This window comes from Schistocerca piceifrons, chromosome 1 (genome assembly GCF_021461385.2).
Source record: "Schistocerca piceifrons isolate TAMUIC-IGC-003096 chromosome 1, iqSchPice1.1, whole genome shotgun sequence".
NCBI lineage: Eukaryota > Metazoa > Arthropoda > Insecta > Orthoptera > Acrididae > Schistocerca > Schistocerca piceifrons.
This window is the reverse complement of record NC_060138.1, coordinates 684,841,891-684,860,641: the sequence shown is the minus strand read 5'-3', so window position 1 is coordinate 684,860,641 and position 18,751 is coordinate 684,841,891. Positions and strand designations below refer to the sequence as shown.

The window sequence follows — 18,751 nt, the reverse complement described above, 5'->3', positions numbered from 1 at the left end:
TTGTAATGCCTACTCCTTGGACATTCACTTCAACCTCAGTAAACCAGGGCCCCTGTTTTCTTTTTCCCCAGACAATAGGTAACAGTCAGCTATGCCAGTTTATTCGGGCTCGTTGTTGTAATGTGACCATACACAGCAGCCCTTCTCCTCCTCGAGCTGAGTGTCACTTTTTGTAACATATAAATATAGTTCGTGCTTGTGCCGTCTCCTTTAATCATCATTCTTTCTCTTATTAGACTTCAGAGTATTCAAAATAATTATTTTTATGGCTTCTAACCACACACACACAGAGAGAGAGAGAGAGAGAGAGAGAGAGAGAGAGAGAGAGAGAGAGAATGTTTTTCCTTGAAATATTCTTCATCCCATTGTCAATAAAAATAATCGTACCTGTGCTTGCAGTACTGTAAACCCTTATGAGCCGATAGCAATATAGCACTTTGCTACAAAATGTACAGTACACATCGAAGTATTAATTAGGACATACATTACTGAAAAATAAGCGTCAGTTAAGTACCCAAATTTCTGTACTTGTATAAATAGACAAAAGTTTTCTCTGTGTGATACCAGGCACTTAAGTATAGCAAATACATAAACTTTAAATGGCGCATTCAGAGTGCAGTAGACACATCTGGGATGTGATTGAATGTGGCGTCAGAGCTCACAGGCCCTCTCCACGGAATTTACGGGAATTAGCTGACTTGCGTGTGCAGTTGTGGTTCCAACTCCCTCCAGCGACCTACCAAGGCCTCATTGCTTCCAGGCCACGACGCGTCGCCCTTGTTATCCGTGCCAAAGGTGGACATACCGGCTATTAGGTGGATGGTCATAATGTTCTGGCTGATCAGTGTACACTGTCAAGCCGAAACATGATAACCACGAACGAATGCCGCCTGGTGGAGTTAATCGAATGTTACTGCAAGGAAAGTATATTAGAGGAACAGAGGCGAATGACGAATAATTCTACTGACGGTGTGTGTCGCAACTGGGGATACTCACTGGCATAAGCGACTTTGACGAAGGGCAGATAGTTATGGCCCGACGCTTGGGAACGAGCATCTCACAAACGGCGAAGCTTGCCGCCTGGTCGCGTGCTACGATCATGACCATTTGTGGAAAGTGGTTGAAGGACAGCGAAATCACGAGTAGGGGACAAGGCGGTGGACGTCCACTCCTGATCACAGAACCTGTTGGTTCGTACCCGCCTGTTCTGTGAAACGGGAAGAGGCTGCAGACTGTGGTGGATCCGACGAGACAGTTCAATTCCGTTGCAGACGTTTCGAAGCATACCAGTCAGTGCACAGTGCTGAACATGAAGTTCCGCAGCACACGACCCCGACGTGTTACAACCTGACCCAAGGAGATCGTCAGTTACGTTTGCACAGGGTACGATACCAAAGAGACTGAACCGTGGATCTATGAAAACGTGTCGCCTGGTTATTGTTACACAACGCAATGATCGTTTCCAGATATGTCGTTATCTAGGAGACAAGCTACTTCAAACACGGACTGCATATAATCGTAGGCAGAATGACAGCTGTGTGATATACAAACACCACTGCGGACCTCCTGTATCACTTCATGCTTGATGTCTTCCCCGATGGCAGAATAATTTCCCGCTTCAGAAAGCGACTATCGTGCTACAGCGGTTTGAGGTGCTTGATAGTCAACGTACGTTAATGTCTTGGCGGTCGAATTCGTCTGATAGGAACACGATGAGACATCATCGGGCCCACAGACCACTGGCTCGTAATTTAAAAGAATTGCGTGACCTATGCGAAAACATCTAGTACCACACACCTCCGGAAACGTACTGAGGAACTGTCGAATCCCCGCCGTCCAGAATCGCTGCAGTACTGCGTTCTAAAGGTGGACTAACACGTTGTCAAGCAGGTTGTCATAATATGTTTTGGCTCTTCAGCGTATTTCCCCACGTTTGTGTCTCACGATGTATACTGCCTCGCCGCAAAAGGAATCAGCTTTTCTAAGAACGATTAGTCCTGGTGTATCAGTGAAGGACTGTTTTTCGACCTTGGACAGGGCCCTCACCGTGTGACAGGTTTCATCCAAGTCCATCACCTTTGCGGCAGTGGAAGAAGCAAATACAGAAATTTGAAGTCTGAAAATACAACCTACTTCGAAAAAGATGACCAATTTATCACATCTGTTAATAAACATATTTGTAGCATTCGTCTCGTTTCTTTTTCGTCCGTTTCATTTTCCGGCGGACGGCCTGTAGTAAACTCCTCGTCCACTGTCAGTTATTTGATCAGTTTTTATGAAAGTTTTTTGGGTAAAGGCACAGCTGAGTGCCGAAAACCTCAAAAACTCGCCACTACAAATAGTTCCATAGTATCAGGCAGTACACAGTCTCCCTTGCACATTATAATATATTAACGACCGGTGTCGGATGGCAAGCATCCGTTATTAACTTTCGTACAGCAAAACAGAATCTCTACTTACACAATCGAATTGTAAGGATAGTTATAAATAGCGATAAATCTAGCAGTTCGAACAGAGATTTTACGAACAGTTTACAGCATCACCTTGAATCAACTATAGCAAAATGTTCAAATGTGTGTGAATTCCTAAGGGACCAAACTGCTGAGGTCATCGGTCCCTAGACTTACACACTACTTAAACTAACTTATGCTAAGAACAACACACACATCCATGCCCGAGGCAGGACTCTAACCTCCGGAGGGAGTGGCCGCTCAATCCGTGACATAGCACCTCAAACCGAGCTGCCACTCCGCGCGGCACGACTACAATAATAGTAGTCTTAATATAAAAAGAGAGAAAGATATCAACGGCTGGGCGTTCCTCGCGTTCCATCTCGCTTCTGTGTCATTGATTTTGTGGACAGTGTTTACAAGCTGTACTTAAAGGGTTACTTGTTTTTCTTCACTATCATAGGCGCTGAAAGATGTGATAAAACACCAAGGATTTTCTATTCGTCTTGTGCGCTGAGTAGCGACCAATGTTTTCTTCCTTAGGCACCAAATATTTCAGCCCCTCAAGTACCGGTACATCAAGCAATTTACCTTTTCGTATTGAGTGTACAGCTTTTAAATCTCACAGCCTGACAAAAAAAAAAGAAAGAAAGAAAGAAATGGAGCATTCAGAGACATGGTCGAATACGAATCCAATTTATTACACTTACATCCCATCGGCAGGTATGCAAATGATTGGAATTGCAATTCTCTGTGGGAGTTAACACAGCCACGAGAATGCGTTAGTGTTGTTCGCTTTTACTGTTGGTACCTGGCATGGTAGGGTATATAAGAGGCATCAATAGCGTCAGATGTTGCCTGATCACTGTGAAGGGGACGGAAATGCCGCGTACTTTGTGTGGGACAGCGTTATCAGCGCCTGGCAGAGTTAGAAAGGGGCCTCTTGTTGGTCTTCATTCGGCCACCTGGTAACGTGGACTGCTGATGAACGGCGAATCGTTGTGTTCACCGACGAATCACAGTTCTGCATTACCTGGGATGACGATCGCCGACGAGTCCGGCGGGACCTGCGGAGAGGTCGCTTTTTTTCAACGTTTTGGGGAGCCACAGCGGTGTTACTCCTGGTGTCATTGAGTGGAGAACCATCGGGTATGACTTACGGAGACGGCTGATAATGAGTAAGGAAACTGACACATAACGGTACGTCACGCACATCCTGTCTCCTACCTCTCATGCGACCTCTCGTGGTGACATTTTTTTACAGAACAATGCTCGTCCACACACGGTATGTGTGTCTATGAACTGTTTGCGTAAGTTGGTGTACTCCTTTGGCCACACCACCGGATGTGTCTCCGATAGAACACGTGTGAGACCTGCTCGGAGAGAATACAATGGCTGATGGGCAACGTCATTCAGATGCGTGGCCTCATCTTGACAGGTTCTTTGTACATTTCGCTCTATTTTGTAATCACTGCAAATTCACCACATGCCTCCTCAACCCGTTAAATTTCATGTCGTTTCCTCACCACCTTTTTTGTCAGCAACTGTATTACGTATTCCTCTGCAGGCGTGGCTTAGGTTTCTGAGATGGGTACCATATGTAGACTTTCCGTCTTTAGCACTTTCCTGTGTTCTTTGTGACGTATTCTAATTACCTTTCCGCTCATTCCAACGTGCATCTATAAGCAGTACCTACATTTTACACTACTCCAATTCTCATTTCATAAAATTCCATAACCTGGTGCCTAACGTGATGTGGTAAATCCAGCATACCAAATACTGCCAAGTTCCTTAGCAATGTGAGCAGTCTCTTACTTAATGTGACTTCTGCGCATGCGTTCCTAAACGTTCTAAGGTTCTACATCACTCGTACTGAAAGACTGCCTACTAGGTTCAGCCACTGCAGCAACAAAGCTCCTACCCGCACATCAGCAGTAAAGCTGCGGCTCATAAGCGAGCTTTGCTTTCATTAATATTGTGTGGCGCTGGGCTTGTGGGCCGTCCGCTTAGTGGCTTTTTGGGCCCCGTGTTTACGCAGATAAAGTGAAGCGAGTGATTTACACGGAGCTCGCTTCTGCACACGCGCCGACTGCGGGGCGGTCGCACAGAAACGACAGACGTAAAGACGTGCTTTCAGCGGTACGTTGTCGCTTGACTCTGCTTCTACAGGAAGCATTCACATCCGGTGCGCAACATTAAATGAAAGACTTGAGCTATTCGACGATTCATCTATTGCGCCGTCCGATTACGCTGCGGACGTATTCGAGATTTCCGAGCAGTTTTAAGTACAAAAGATTTCGAGTTACTCACATTAGCGAAGTCTTGGTTTGAGTCACGCTGGTTCAAAATATTTTACTCTTATGTAAATTCTGTATTATTACGAAATGTAAATGTTGATCAACAAACATCAGATAACTTTATTAAAAACAATATTTTATTTTTAATAATTGATCACGTGAAAACAAAATGTGGGCAGATATGTCAAGAGGCTTATTGTTCCCTGTAAAAGTTAAATGCATCAATAATACTGTAAAATCTCTGGAAATAAAAGATTACTCTATTTTCTATTTGATGTTCCGCGTTTTTACACCAAATATTAACGTGTGAAATTTAAAATTTTCCCGGTGTGCAGATTATACAATAAAATTTCGGGACAAGTGCTGGATATCTGGAACACTCCACATCGATATTTCCGCGCAGTCTTCTGGCCATATTCAGAAGATGAGCTGAGCGTGTACGGAACTTAGTCTTACAGCAAAAAAAATCTGGTGCACCTATGCTGATGGCAGTAAAGCACATTAAATATTACGTACTATGCTCCATACAAAGTTCTTTTTACAATTGTATTAAGTACTCCAAAGAGCGGTACTGATTTGAAGCTAACAAATTTGGAAATTTGTGGTAAGGTCTTATGGGACCAAACCGCTGAGGTCATCGGTCCCTAAGCCTACACACTACTTAGTCTAACTTACGCGCACACAAGCACACACGCACGCACGCACGCACGCGCGCACGCACGCACACGCACGCACGCACGCCGGAGCGAGGACACGAACCTCCGACGGGATGAGCCGCATAGACCAGGACAAGGCGCCTGACACCACGCGGCTAACCCACGCGGCTCAAGCTAACAAACATCCTTACCAACATACGTTTAGGCGAGTTATTCAAATATTTTAAGAGATGTAATTCACCTTTATTACACTAATGGCTCTATGGGAGTACCCTGATTTATTATTACATTTTAACATCATCGAACTGCTCCAACGCATCACACAAACCTTTTTCCGTGAATCGTAAATTTATGACTGCTAACGAACTTAGCTGTCGAAAGCTGTCAAAATAATCAGCCGGTAATTTCTTGCGGAAAGTGCGTGTATTTGCTTTTGACGTTCAAAATCTCATGAACTGATTGTCGCCAGCTACTACACGCTCTAATTTAATTACGCTGCATCAATATCGTTAACGCTACAGAGAGTTAGGTTCTACACGGAAAATCGTCCTTCCACTGACGCGCGGGGTAGCCGCGCTGTCTATGGCGCCTTGCCACAAATCGCGCGGCTGCTCCCCGTCGGAGGTTCGAGTCCTCCCTCGGGCATGGGTGTGTGTGTTGTCCGTAGCGTAAGTTATTTTAAGTTAGATTAACTAGTGTGTAAGCCTAGGGACCGATGACCTCAGCAGTTTGCTCCCTTAGGAAGTTACCACAAATTTCCAAATGTCCTCTCTCAGTTAAGCCATATCGTCAGCTGGAGTTTTGACTCGCAAAAGGTTATATATCGGCTCACCAGTTTCGGAGCAGAGAAGAACATTCGAGAACATTTTTACTGCTACTCCAGGTAACGCTTTTATTGCTAGTGGATAGCGAAAATGCTCGTAATCTGCAACGAAGTTACCGGTCGTACGATATTTTTGCTAACCAAAATAAAAGTAAAAGAAGAACGTGTTGAGAAAAATCAACAACGAGCGTTTGGAGACAAACATTCAGCTTTACCATGCAAATTAAGTACAAGTATTCTGCGGGTGTGAACGCAACAGCGGGAACACCGGCCGCTCTCCGTGCTACAAGATAATTACGCCGCTGTTCGTTCGCAGGAATAACACCGTACTTTGTATGCATGTCGTCCGCAAGTCGCTCTGTGGCGTTGCGTGACCCTGTGGAAAACCGCAAGATGTCGTGAGCCCCGGGACGCACGCAAACTTTTGGGAAGCTTGTTCCAGCTGTGGTGATATCGCGTGCGTTTCCGGTGCGGAGCTTGCCTGCCGCCTCAACAGACGCAAAGAAAGACATTATCAGCTAATAGATCATTTCGAAGATTATTTATTACTAGTAGCCGACATCTAAGTGACGCCGGTTCGACAAATTTGAAGAAGATCTAATTCAGTAGATCTTCACATCATTTACGAAGAATGACAATAATTACCTAAGTGGAGTAATTTTAATTTTACGGCACCCAGTTAAGACCTCGGTTCGATTGTTTCACTGCTTTTGCATCTTCAAACTCAAAGCCCAAATTGTCTGCTACGGATGTAACGTGCATGCGCAGCTCTTGTGAAATGAAATTCGTCAACTTCGTTCAGCTTCAGACAAAACGCGAAATGAACGAGTGTTAGAGGGCAGAAGAAAGCGGCGAAAGTGGTCTGTGTAAATTATGCAGCATGAGAAAGGGCGCGTTACTGCTACATGTTAACAAGACTAGATCTACATCTACATATATACTCCGCAAACCAACATATGGTGTATGGCGGAGGATACCTCGTACCACAACTAGCATCTTCTCTCCCTGATACACTCCCAAACAGAACGAGGGAAAAATGACTGCCTATATGCCTCTGTACGAGTCCTAATCTCTCTTATCTTATCTTTGTGGTCTTTCCGCTAAATGTAAGTTGGCGGCAGTAAAATTGTATTGCAGTCAGCCTCAAATGCTGGTTCTCTAAATTTCCTCAGTAGCGATGCACGAAAACGCCTCCTTTCCTCTAGAGACTCCCACCCGAGTTCCTGAAGCACTTCCGTAACACTTGCGTGACGATCAAACCTAGAAGTAACAAATTTAGCAGCCCGCCTCTGAATTGCTTCTATGTCCTCCCTCAATCCGACCTGATAGGGATCCCAAACGCTCGAGCAGTACTCAAGAATAGGTCGTATTAGTGTTTTATAAGCGGTCTCCTTTACAGATGAACCACATCTTCGCAAAATTCTACCAATGAACCGAAGACGACTATCCGCCTTCCCCACAACTGCCATTACATGCTTGTTCTACTTCATATCGGCTCTGCAATGTTACGCCCAAATATTTAATCGACGTGACTGTCAAGCGCTACACTCCTAATGGAGTATTCAAACATTACGGGATTCTTTAATTTACGTTTATCTGTATTTAGAGTTAGCTGCCATTCTTTACACCAATCACAAATCCTGTCCAAGTCATCTTGTATCCTCCTACAGTCACTCAACGACGACACCTTCCCGTACACTACAGCATCATCAGCAAACAGCCGCACATTGCTATCCACCCTATCCAAAAGATCATTTATGTAGATAGAAAACAACAGCGGACCCCACGCCCGGGTTCCCGGGTTCGATTCCCGGCGGGGTCAGGGATTTTCTCTGCCTCGTGATGGCTGGGTGTTGTGTGATGTCCTTAGGTTAGTTAGGTTTAAGTAGTTCTAAGTTCTAGTGGACTGATGACCATACATGTTAAGTCCCATAGTGCTCAGAGCCATTTGAACCATTTTTGAACAGCGGACCTACCACACTTCCCTGGGGCACTCCGGATGATACCCTCACCTCCGATGAACACTCACCATCGAGGACAACGTACTGGGTTCTATTACTTAAGAAGTCCTCGAGCCACTCACATACTTGGGAACCAATCCCATATGCTCGTACCTTAGTTAGGAGTTTGCAGTGGGGCACCGAGTCAAACGCCTTCCGGAAGTCAAGGAATATGGCATCCGTCTGATACCCTTCATCCATGGTTCGCAAGATATCATGTGATCTGGTAATGGACAGAGCCGCAGAAGGTAAAGCAGTAGGCTGTATCAAAGTTTAAGATGTGAAATACAGCGTATGGAGGCAGAAACAAATGCAGTATTGCCTTTCACAGGGAACTATGCACTTTCCAGCAGCATTCTTAAGTTCCTGAAAGAAGTAGGAGAGATATGTGGTGACAAACTGATTATTGTTAAGTTTGCTTCAGAGATTCACTTAAGTTCCGGCCGATTTTACAAAATGTGTCATTGCAACCTTAACAAAGCGTCACGATACAATTACTTGCACACACTTAAAAACACATCGCCCAATTAGTATTCTTAAAACAAACGCTACATTTCTTCCAATATGTCTACTGACAAATATTTTATCATTAATAACCATGAAAAAGTCTCCCCTTATGTAGCTGCACTTCGTAGTACTTATTGCGTCAGTCCACCATTTTTAAGCACTTAGCATCAGAGGTATGGGTGTTGTTCTGTTAGAATTTACAAGAACGTTACCTGTACCCAAACAGGGCGCATTTCGAACTGAAAGTTTCGTTAATGCCCAAGCGAAACACGAAACAACAGACAGCTAATGTCAGTCACTAACCTTTCGGTGGTACAAAGACTGCAACAACAACGATTCCATTAAACTGACCAGTTGCAGAGTGCATTAAAAAAAAATTAGCCAAGTGCGAGTACGACTTCCGCACTGAGAGTTCCATAGAAACTTAATTACGAATATACACAGTCCATCATTCCCAGGTATCGAGAATCTCGACGATTATAAGCTATTATCGATACGGGAAAAATATCGGTTCCGGGAATTCCAAGATTGTATCAAAATGTCTACAGCGTGCAGGGGACTTCAGTTTACGCATGTACAGAGAAAAGATTTAATAAAATATTTTTACTTACTTACTGAATCATAACTATAGCTTACATGTCATGTTTATAATCAGTAATATTTTTCTGAGTAATGTTAAGTTCCAAGGGCAAAAGATACTTTTTATGTGATATAATTACAATTTAACAAATTCTGGATTTTTTTCTTTACCTGTACTGTGCAACCTTGCTTTCTTGCCACATTTCATGATTCTGGGTAAACGGGTATAAATTCAGACGATTGAGTTTGCATCAAAATACGTGACAAGAATGGCCGTATCTTTTGATTTCAGCAACTTAAAATCTTCAATGTTTTACACCGCCAAGGTATGAGAGACCTTAGTAACGGACATATATTTGAATTGGATACGTCAGCTCTTCCGTGAGAAAAAGGGTTCTTAACAGTCAGGCAGACAACAAGGCGATCCTTGGAGGTTTCCGTTTTTATCAAGTGAGGTACGAAAAAGAAACGATGGTTACGGTTCCAGCAGATAGTTAATCTATGCTCCCAGGGCATAATATTAACCAGCCATCACCACACACAAAATATTTTTGCGATGTACTCCGAAAATACGATTTACATAGATCAGACTGTACTGTCAGTTAACACGCAATCAGAGGCTCATTCAATTTGATAATATTACCTCAGTTTCTGAATATCACCGTTACGCAAGTCTCAATAGCTATTCATTATCGCTAACACATTGTTATTCAGAAAAATAGCACTTCATATGCAACTGGAGCTTATCTCCCTTCTATAAAAATACTTTTACAGGATTCTTCACACTCTCTAAATTCCCCACACAAAATGGGACGGCACTAGGATCTACAACAAATCAGAAACAGTAATAATGATTTCTACTCAGCCACTTGTAAGTGTTCTGCATACAATCCAGCTACCTGTTTCAAGAAACAATGCTCTCATCATCACAGAAGCTGCGCATAAAAATTGCCATCATGGGTGTAGTAGCTGACAAATACTTCCGGATGCCAGGAGAAACGTCAAGTTGCTGCCCACGGCTGAAGAAGAGTACACGGTCTGCTGCGCGGTTGCAGTGTGTAAAGTGGGCGATTTTATGTACGACAAAGGCCAATATTCCAATGTGTTTTTTTTAATCAAAGTAATTTTATTTTATTAAATGCTCGCCACAAACTAAGTGTTAACAACCTGATGCTGAGAGGAAATGTGTAATAAAATTCTAACAAGTACAGTTAAAGTGGCTGGATGCTAATGTAATGGAATGAAAATGTCGTATGCGACTGATGGCCTGACGAAGTTCGGCCGCCGAGTTGCAAGTCTTTTCACTTGACGCCACATTGGGCGACATGCGTGTCGATGATGCCCCGCTGCATTGCATTCAGATACGCTGATCGCTCAGCTAACAAGGCAGACTGGATGTAGATAATTATTACTTAAAGTACACCAACAGCTTTTTCACATCCAAAAAACGGCAATACTCGTATGAAAATACAGATCAATACTTGACGGGCGGTGCTGTTCCTGAAAATAACCGCAAATACAAGCCAATGAGGGAACGCAGGCTGACAGCAATTGCTGGCATGACCCTCTTTAGCATAACAGTTCTCAAGCTACATAGCGGTTGGTGTTTAAAAACCGTATCTACATAATGGACCGTTCGAGCAAAACTGCACCAGTGACCAGGGTGCAATCGCCGACAGTACGGAGCATGAGCTACGGAGAGCCTCGTCTGATCTGCAAGAGTAGCCACCAGCCAGAGGTCCTAGCTCCAGCAAAGGCTGCGCTGTAGGTTCCCTGAAAAACTGCCGGTATGAATCAGCGAGCACCAGGCGTTCGGTAGAGGTAGGCGAATTAATACGACTACCGTACTCTCCAGCAGAGCTACTGAAACGTAAGCACCGAGCGACAGCTCTGCCTTTAGTAGGCATTCATACTCGACTCTTCACCGTATATAGAATTTATAGTCATGTGTCGTGTCTGATAATGTTATTCGGGATCTCTTAAGACATCTTTTGTGCTGGCCTACAGATCGTGTGAGTACGAGAGAACAACTCCAGTTACGTCATCACATGGGCCTCTTTTCCTCTTGTGTGTACTTCGAGGCACGCGTAATCGTACCAAAACTATTGTTTCCGCACCTGTAACACTTAATCTAATATTAAGCCATCCACATCACGCGGTAAGAAACGGACGAACGAATAAAAAAAATTGTTCAAATGGCTCTGAGCACTATGGGACTTAACTTCTGGGGTCATCAGTCCCCTAGAACTTAGAACTACTTAAACCTAACTAACCTAAGGACATCACACACACCCATTCCTGAGGCAAGATTTGAATCTGCGACCGTAGCGGTCGCACGGTTCCAGACTGTAGCGCCTAGAACCGTTCGGCCTTCCCGGCCGGCGACGAACGAATACTATTGTATAAAACGTTCAAATTGCAGCACTAAGCTCAATTCAGCAATAAACTCGAGGCATCTTCGGTAACGTAACACAGAAGGAAGTTGAATATTAGGACTTAACGTTCCAATGACAAAAAAATCATTAGACACGCAAGTCCATGATTGGTTTGGGAAAGACTACGCAAATAAATCGGCCGTGTCCTTTTCAAGTAACCTATGCAGCACTTGCCTTAAATAACTCTGGGACAGAATGTAAAACCTTTAATCTGGAGGTCAGGACGGGGATGTGAAGCTCTGTCCTAGTGAATGCGAGCCCACCACTTTCCGCTGCACCACCTCGCCTGGTGGATAACAGGGAACGCGGTCCGGGGAAAACAGTTTCGCTTGCCATATGTGCACGTTTCACAGAAGAGTAAAAGAAAAAATAACAGTGCGCTAGTCGGCTGCAGACGTGCGCGGAAAAAGGGAGGCGGCATGAATATTTCTGGCTTGCCGGAGAACACGCGTCACAAAGGGCGGCGGCGTCGTCGTCGGCATACAATTTGAGTAACAGTGCAGTGGCGAGCAGCGGGTTGGCGCTAACAACGCAGCTCTGTGGCGCCACGGGCTCCTACTCAAGTTACCCCAGCCGGCAGGGCGCGTTGTGTTGCAGCCCTGCGTAATGCCTAAGGGTAAGGGCAATATGGTGGAAAGTTCCTCCTTACCTTGCTCCCCTATTTACCGAATAAAAACATTTTACAGGTTAAGATCGGCAGTAGGAAACCATTTATTTGAGGAATCACAAAAAATACTAACATATCTCAATGCAGTTTTATCATCAGCGAATGCTCTTCATTTAGTAATCCGCTCCCCCCCCCCCCCCCTCACAACTAGTTTGCGTGACATAACAATGCTTTGGTATAAAACCTTTTTATAAGAAAATACAGCGTCTGTACGGCACTTTCGATGACTGCTTCACAGCTTTTTTCCAATTTCCAGCATGAAAGCTGCACCCAAAATATTTTATTGAGTCTTTCTTGAAGAAATATCTAGACAACTCACATTCCATATGCGTAATAAAATATTAAGAATTGTAAGAAAATCATAATAAACCTTCTGTACGTGTTTTTGGCGACAATTTTGCATGCAAAGTTAATATAAGAGGGCTATTCGTAAAGTGAAGTCCCTTGGATCGCGAAATGGAGACCACTATAAAAAGTTACATGTTTTATTTGCAGCAGTCTGCTACATCTTCCAGCTACTGTTTTACACTGTTTTTTACTGTTTTAGACATTTCTCGTAGCGTTGTACTGACTTTCCATACCCTAGTCGTAGAAGGCAGCCGCCTGTGCTTTCCGCCGTTTCCTTACGCTGGTATGCAATTCGTTGTCGGTGCCAAAATGTTGCCTTCATGGCCAGTGGTTCACGTGAGCACAGATGAACATCAGAGGGAGCCTAGTCCGGGTTGTATGGTTGGTGATCAAACAACTCCCACCGAAAACATGATGGGAGCATCCTCATTGCCCCTACAGCGTCGGCCGAGATTCCTCATGAAGAAGGAGACGAATGACAGGTAAGTTATGTTGGGACGCATGAAATCAGGCGAAACCTCGCAGCGGGCACCCATACTTGGCGGGAGACACACATTAACATTTAGTCGTACTTAAGTTCGTAAGTAAGATAATGAATCTTATAGATCCACGGCTCAACATTGTTCTTGTAAAACGTGGTAATCGATCAAGAGAAACAGTTCAAATGAACGTTAGGTTGTCGACAGAAGTATCGTAAGGCGTTAGTTACATATGGAAAGCGACGAAGAACTACCCTATTGGAAGCCCCTATTGCTGAAACCAAATGTAAGGAAAGTGACCCTTACCACATTGGTAAAAGCAAAAGGAAGGAATGTTAGGGTTTAACGTTCCGTCGATGAGGAGGTCTTTGGGGGAAGGAAATTGGCTGTGCCCTTTCAAACGAACCACACTGGCAAGCGAGTTTTGTGAAACGGTTTGGTACATAAAGTCACAGCCCTGTAATGATTTCGGTTCGATTTTTTTGTTAGTGCAAAAGTATAACACATAATTTTTGTTAATAGGCTTTAAACATAAAATGGGATGTGGTTCCAGTTCGCTGGAAACTGTGTAAGACAACTGAGAGCGCGGGCGTTGTTTTCGTCATATCTCCACCTCGTGCCGCTAGGCTCGGACGCTAAAGGAAAGTTGTCTGTTCGCCTTCTGGAAGCCAAGGCTGACCACTGCATTTCCAGCGGGATGAGCAAAGCTTTCAGTCCATAAAAGTATGCGCCGAAGCGCAGAGCGACACCTTGAGAAAAATGCAACTTCGTCTGTACGCATTAGTGCTAATGTGACGTGCACGAGTAACTGGCACACACTGAGCCGGCAATGACGTCCGAATTCTGTTGCCTGGACGTTTTATTCCGTGTCTCCGTGCAATTTTCATATTATGCACAAGCGTTCACTAACGAATTGGTTTTTAGGCGTTGTGAAGTAAATATATAGAATTTCAATTTCTACCATGTTTCTCTGATTACGCAAGACAATTTCTCTTGAAATTTCTGATGATGACAATCATGAAGCAGTCGTGATCAGCTATTGTACTGGCAAACTCTGAATGATATTCACATGGAAGAAAAGTGACATGGAAGAAAAGCGACAAGTCGAAAAATGGCAATTTTTAGTTTGTCATTGAAAAATGCGTGAGAGGTGCCCTAACGTGCACGAAAAATATAATGGAATTTACTGCCAACAATAACTACGTAAAATTTAAAGGAAGCTTATACTATTTCAACATAAGTTTTATAGAATTAATCTTGTAAGCCGAGTCTCCTGGAGTATTGGACTTTTGAGTTGTGTCACTGTTCTTGCCGTGATGCAAATTGTAGTCTTTGGTGATGGAAATCGCTAGAATATTCTCAGTAACATCCCTAGGTTCATGCTGTGTCACCATAATAAACTGGAGGAGAAGATTAGCTTTCAACGTCCTGCCGACAACGAGGTCATTAGAGACGGAGCACAAGCCTGGATTAGGGAATGATGGGGAAGGGAAGCGGCCGTGACCTGTCGAAGGACCCATCCCGACATTTGCTGTAAGGGAGTTAGGGAAATCACGGAAACCTAAATCAGGACGGCAGGACGCGAGTTTGAACGGTTGTCCTCGCGAATGCGAGTCCAATGTGCTAACCACTGCGCTATCCCGCCCGGTCGCCATAATAGGCTTAATGTAGTTTTGCTAACTCTTCAGTGGTGTACGTATTACACGAACCCTGTAAGTGTTCATAACATTTGCCCCATCAACGCAGCATGAACATGGACACTATTGCTACTTCCGTAAATTATAATTTCTGAAAGGACAGAACATATATATGGTTAGAAACTGGACAGCCATTGACGTATTATGAACGTTCCGAATTGGTTTCTCTCCAAGTTCTAAACCGCCAGGGAAATGAAGCACTTTTTACTTGGTGCAAAACAGCGACGGAGGTTTTTGTCTATAATAGTATGTAGAACAAGTGTAAGCTCTCGTCTTATCTTCGTACTAAGTTTTTAAATCGAATTAGTTACTCTAACATTATCATATATTTATTTATTTATTTTCTGCATGAACTTTATAGTACGGCGTCTAGATACTATTCTGATTCCATTACTTACACAACTATCAAATTACAATAACGAAATGATATACAATTGCCACACTGATTCAAAACCTGCATACGGAATGTCACTTGATAATGCAATAATAACCGAAAAAAATGATAGTTCTGTTTGTTATGTTGTAAAGTCAAGCACCGGCAGGCCAGTCGGGAACGACAGGGACGAGAAGGCTGTGAGAAGAAGTCAGCCAGTCGCACGCTGACCGGACCTCCCTCTAGGACGACGACGCGACAGCAGCGGCCCCTATGTGAAGAGGACATAAGCGCCGCGACCTACTGGTGACGGCCCAGTTTGAATAGCAGCTTCAAGATTAGGCACTTCTACAGCAGCGTCAACTCTAGTCACTTCGCTTGCACTCTCAATGTAGCACAGACTTGGGACTGATTGTACTGAAGAAGATTGATTATTCTGTATGTCGCCCTACGATTGCGACACATCTGTATAATTGCGAAAGTTAAGTATTGCAATTTTGTTAAGTATTGCAATTTTCTTATTTTAATAAAACTCATTAATACAACTGGTTTGATTGTTTGTCTAGAGTACCGAGTGAGCAGGCTTCCTAGACACTACGCTGTTAGTGTTTTGTGCGACCTATTACTTCTTAAACTAAAAGGTGTACTAACTAAAGGTAGTAAGAGGAAAGAAAGAACAGAAAATAGGAAGAGATGTCAGTTAGTTCAAATTGCAGCAGCCTGGGGTTATAGCCCTGGAATATACGTCGAGTCTGCACCCCACGGCTAGTTGTCTACTATCTATTACTGCATATTACATTATGAAATAATAACTGAAAATTCAAATGGCTCTGAGCACTATGGGACTTAACATCTGAGGTCGTCAGTCACCTAGACTTAGAACTACTTAAACTTAACAAAACTAAGGGCATCACACACATCCACGCCCGAGGCAAGATTCAACCTGCGGCCGTAGCAACAGCGCGGTTCCGGACTGAAGCGCCTAGAATCGCTCGGCCACAGCTGCGCGGTCATCAGCGCCCGTACAAAGCCCCAATTTTTACACAGTCCACTGTTTTACACAGTCCAGACTAGCCATAGTTACAAATGATGACGATGATGATGATGAAATTATGAGGACAGCACAAAGACCCAGTCTCCGGGCAGAGAAAATCCACAACCCAGTCAGGAATCGAACCAGGGTCCCGTGATCGAGAGGCAGCAACGCTACCCACTAGACCACGAGCTGCGGACATCCTCAATTCGAGGGAATGCTACTAACAGACTAGATGCGCTGCTGTGATACGGTCCTGACAACCAAACAGCCCTTCACTGTCACAGAACTGGTGTCTGTAGCTCAATGTATGTAACCGAGTGAATGCGCAAAACGTTCTGCGCTATGATGACTATGTGCGAGAGCGAGGATTTCTGACAGCTGGAAGTAACTTATTTGTACAAGGATACTACAGACTAATGTATTCATGATTCATTTTATGTAGAGTATGGCGCCCTGGAAGTCGGTGGTACTATCAGGAAAATTGACATGTTCAGGCAGCTACACTAGTTTTTACAGGCTACCTTTACACTGTGATGAAAAGGGGAATACGTTACGTAGTGTAACGTTAAGTATCCACGTTGCGAAACTATCAAAACATGTACGTCCTTCGGATGTCAAAAGTAGTCCACTACTGAAACCAGTGGAACAAAAGTGAGTGCACGCTCATTATGAAGGTTAAGGTCGCTCCAAGGATGACTACACCGGCAGCTTACTGCTGTGCTGTTGGTAAAAGTGTGTCGACCACTAGCATCGAGTGGACGGTGAGTTCGCCATCCCACCTGGGATGGCTGACAGGGCGCATCCTGAAGCATCAAGGAATGACCAGTTTGGTGATGGAGGTAAGACTTAGCGTAAAAGCTGTAGAGGAAGACGTAGGCATAAATACAGTAAGCATGTTCAAATGGATGTTGACTGCAGTAACATTCAGAAATGAAGAGGTTTGTAGAAGATAGACTAGCGTGAAGAGCTGCATCAAACTAGTCTTTGGAACGAAGATAACAACTACAATAATGGTCAGTGGTTTATATGTATAAAGGGAATAATAAAGAGTGTCCAGGCTAGAGCTAAACAAAGACAAAAATGGCTCAAATGGCTCTCAGCACTATGGGACGTAACATCTCTGGTCATCAGTCCCCTAGAACTTAGAACTACTTAAACCTAACTAGCCTAAGGACATCACACACATCCATGCCCGAGACAGGATTCGAACCTGCGACCGTAGCGGTCGCGCGGTTACAGACTGAAGTGCCTAGAACCACTCGGCCACACCGGCCGGCTATACAAAGACATTTGCTTATATTTCAGCGCCTGTTACGGTTTATAACTTTATTTGTCCAACATTGTACACAACAGCTGACACTTTTTTCTGCAGGTTGGCGCAGTTCAATGTGGGCAACGTCTGTAGCTCGACAGATATCGAAACGGTACTCCACTTCTAGCCCCATGTTCATAAGCACGACAGGTGTTATCGCCATTACTGCGGCATAGACCCGTTGTCTCAGATCGATCTACCAGATATCGAACCCTTGCTCTGCAAATAATCTCCTTCATAAAATCCCATCCACCGAAATCCAGTTGAGTGAGATCGTGAGACCGAGGGGGCCAGGCAATCGGATCCCCCTTCTCATGTAACACTCAGGAATCGTCTCTTAGAGAAATGAGGTAAAATATTTACGGTATAGAGAGTGGGGAGGGGGCACCATACTGCTGGGAAATGACGTGAAGAGGCACTTGTGGAAATGCATAGTTCGCCAGGATGCTGGCATGGGCCGTGCGACTCAGCGCTGTTCATGAAATGATGAGGGTCACACCTTGGAGAGTGTATCTATCGATTACGTATTTACGCAACAACATAAAACTTCGATTTCTTTCGTTATAAGGGTTTTTGTGTATATCTCTGGACCGGACACACCCTACAGATTACAAATAATTAACTATGAATAAGTTTTTCGTTTGTATAAATTGTAATGTAGTACTGGCACAATCGATTTAGGTGAAGAAGGCTGCCGTGCAGGAGAGCCGCGCAGTCTGGGGCGCCTTGTCACGGCCCGCGCGGCTCCCCCCGTCGCAGGTTCGAGTCCTCCCTCGGGCATGTGTGTGTGTGTGTGTGTGTGTGTGTGTGTGTGTGTGTGTTGTCTTTGGCGTAAGTTCGTTTAAGTTAGATTAAGAAGCCCGTAAGCTTAGGGACCGATGACCTCAGCTGTTTGGTCCCGTAAGACCTTACCACGAATTTCCGGATCTGAAGAAGGCTGAGTGCCGCGAAGATATATACGGCGGCGACGGGATCCACAACATATTCAAGTAAATGGATAAACAAAACGAGTCTGGTGACGTCGAAAAATGTTCAGATGGTGTGTACGCAAAGAAAGAAACAAAAAATAAAAAATCAGTCAGGTTAAAACAC

The 18,751-nt window shown here is 44.2% G+C and overlaps 1 protein-coding gene across 2 annotated transcripts in view; it reads right to left on the bottom strand.

Annotated features, from left to right (window-relative positions):
- LOC124709385 (neuronal calcium sensor 2) overlaps positions 1-18,751 on the bottom strand; it is a 672,737-nt gene that overhangs the window by 237,318 nt on the left and 416,668 nt on the right. The window lies entirely within an intron of this gene.